Source organism: Elephantulus edwardii, unplaced genomic scaffold (assembly GCF_000299155.1).
Source record: "Elephantulus edwardii isolate Elephantulus edwardi_28Jun2011 unplaced genomic scaffold, EleEdw1.0 scaffold00286, whole genome shotgun sequence".
Classification (NCBI taxonomy): domain Eukaryota; kingdom Metazoa; phylum Chordata; class Mammalia; order Macroscelidea; family Macroscelididae; genus Elephantulus; species Elephantulus edwardii.
Genome location: NW_006400036.1, coordinates 2684188 through 2686757, shown reverse-complemented (window position 1 = coordinate 2686757; position 2570 = coordinate 2684188). Strand labels below are relative to the sequence as shown.

Here is a 2570-nt window from a genome sequence, read left to right as displayed (position 1 = left end):
TAGACTGAAACCTTGCTCAATTGTGCACCATCCTCACAATCGCCACTGTGCTTCAGCCCATTGCATCGGTCACATTCCCAAATGATGGTTTCTTGGCTCACACGCAGGATCCACAGGAGCACAGAGAGGTCTCCTGGAATTCTTATTTTTCTCAGTGCTGTAGATAACTATTCTAATCTACACACTTGAATGGTTTTTCATAGTCAACAAAACACAGACAGACAACATTTTGGTACTCTCTGCTTTCAACCAAGATTCACCTCACAATAGTAATGCTAGCTCTTATTCTGGCAGTTCTCTGTTGATGCACTACTCCAGCCATTTTAAAAGAATCTTCAACAAAGTTCTACTTGCATGGGATATTAATGATACTGTTTGCTAATTTCCACATTCTGTTGGATCCATTTTTTCTTTTTAGAATGGGCATAAATATGAATGTCTTCAAGGCAGTTGGCCAGGTAGCTGTCACTCATATTTGTTGATAGACTGATGAGCACACCCAGGATTGCATCTATTTGCTAAAAAAAAAATCTCAACTGGTATTCAAAATAATTTCCGGAGTTCTACTCTGGCGTGTTCTCTCGTGGTGCACGTGTGTTTGCCCAGCTTTGGTTGTGGGAGAAATGGACATTTTGGACCAGGTGATTCCATGGAATGCGTAGTACTAATGGAGCAGGAATAACAAAGAAAAGGAAGGTGAAAATGATTTCACCCCCTGAAGAGTATAATCAAAAGCCGAAAACAAAGAGAGCCAAGAGATTCCTTGAGAGAACAAAAACTCAACAAGAATACTAAAAATGTCATGCTAATGTAAGGAGGAAATGCAAATGCAGTGGTGACACAAGTACTTAGAGATGCCTTTGAGTTGTGGTGCTGGAGAAGAGTGTTGAATATACCATGGACTGCTAGGAGAACAAACAGGTTTGTCCTGGAGAGGGTGAAGCCAGAGATGTGTATGAACTGAAAAAAATCTTATAGTGTGCTGTATAAACGGAAAACTATCACAAAGCTTTTTGAGGATCAGACATCAGTGGAATTCTTATCCAAGAAATCAGATTGTTCTTTATTTATGTTTGGCTCTCGTGCAATTGGCACAGGACAGAGCGGAGTTTAGGGCTGTTGTACATAGGGTCGCTCTGAGTCGCAAGCGACTCGACAGCACATAACAACAACAACTCATAATAAGAAACAGCCAAATAATTTAGTAATAGGTTGTACGTATGACTACCATGTGCTAGACATGATTGAATTGGGTCTTGAGAAATTTGTCTCTCTCAAAGATATTAAGAACAGCAAATGTCCTGAGGGAACAAAACCTATATTAATATTTGCTGGTGATGATTTTGAAGTAACTGAAGACTATAGAAGATTAAAAAGTCTTCTTATTTGTTTCCTCAGAGGTCTCACAGTATCAAATATCCGCCTGGCCGGTTTGGATTATGTTATGCACTTTACTGCACTGAATGGGAAGATTCATTTTTGAACCTGCAAGTTGCTGTTGAAGAAATCTGGTTGCAGAACACTGCGAATCGAATTGGAAGAGATGGGACGATCCTTGGATCTGGTTCTGAGGAGAACTCATTTGGCATCAGATGACCTTTATAAGTTATCTATGAAAAAGCCAAAAGCCCTCAAGCCAAAGAAGAAGAAAAATAAATCCCAGGATACTTTTGGTACAACTTACAGAAGGATCCACATGCAGAAGCAAGACCTAAGCAAATTACAAACCAGAAAAAGGAAAGAACTGAAGAGGAGACCAGCAGAAAGGATAGCAGTAGAAAATGAGGGAAACATATCAAAGAAAATTTAAAAAGACTGATGGAACTTAAAAAAAATAATTTCTAGAGCTTTCTTTTTTATCAATACCTGGAGTGCTGCTTGAACATTTTCCTTCAGTATCATTGGTTCTCGATCACATGCTATTTCCTAAAGTGGTTCAGTATTTAATAATTCTTTTTGTTTTAGTGACTCTGTGTATTCCTTCCATCTTTTTTGCTGCTTTGTGCATTATTCAACATTTGGCCTATAAAATCCTTTCTTCAGTCTTACAAGTTGAGGCTTGAATTTTTTTACTTTAGTTCTTTCAACTTGAGAAAACTTCTGGTGTCCTCTATTTTTTAAGTCAGTAGGGAAAAGAAGTTTATTTATGCGAAGAGCACAAGTCTAAGAGGGTTCCAGGCCTGGTTAGCAAATATAATGGCAGAAAGGCAGTTAAACACATGAAAGAGATAAAAATTCTCAGAGACAAGAACAAACTGGGAGGAGGGTAGAGAGAATAGTGCAACAATGAATGAGTGGAAGCCCAAAATCTCTGTAAATGTTTATGAAAATTAATAAAATATAATTATAGGAAAAAAAAAAAATTCTCAGAGAGGGAAGATTGGGTCTGCCCATTGTAGGATGAGGGGAAAGACTAGCATCTGTTTTTGTCTTTTCTCTCTTCCTTTTTTTTTTCATGACGTTTTGCTTTCTTCATGGATGATAACCTTGTTGTCATCACACATCTCCTCTGGTCTTTAGCTGTTGGTTAATGCATCAAATCTATTTTTTGAGATGATTTTCAAATTCAA

The 2570-nt window shown here is 37.9% G+C and overlaps 1 pseudogene; it reads left to right on the top strand.

Moving 5' to 3' along the window:
- Nucleotides 1–623: 623 nt before the first annotated feature.
- On the top strand, nt 624–1819 carry LOC102872537 (annotated as a pseudogene).
- The last annotated feature ends 751 nt before the right edge of the window (nt 1820–2570 follow it).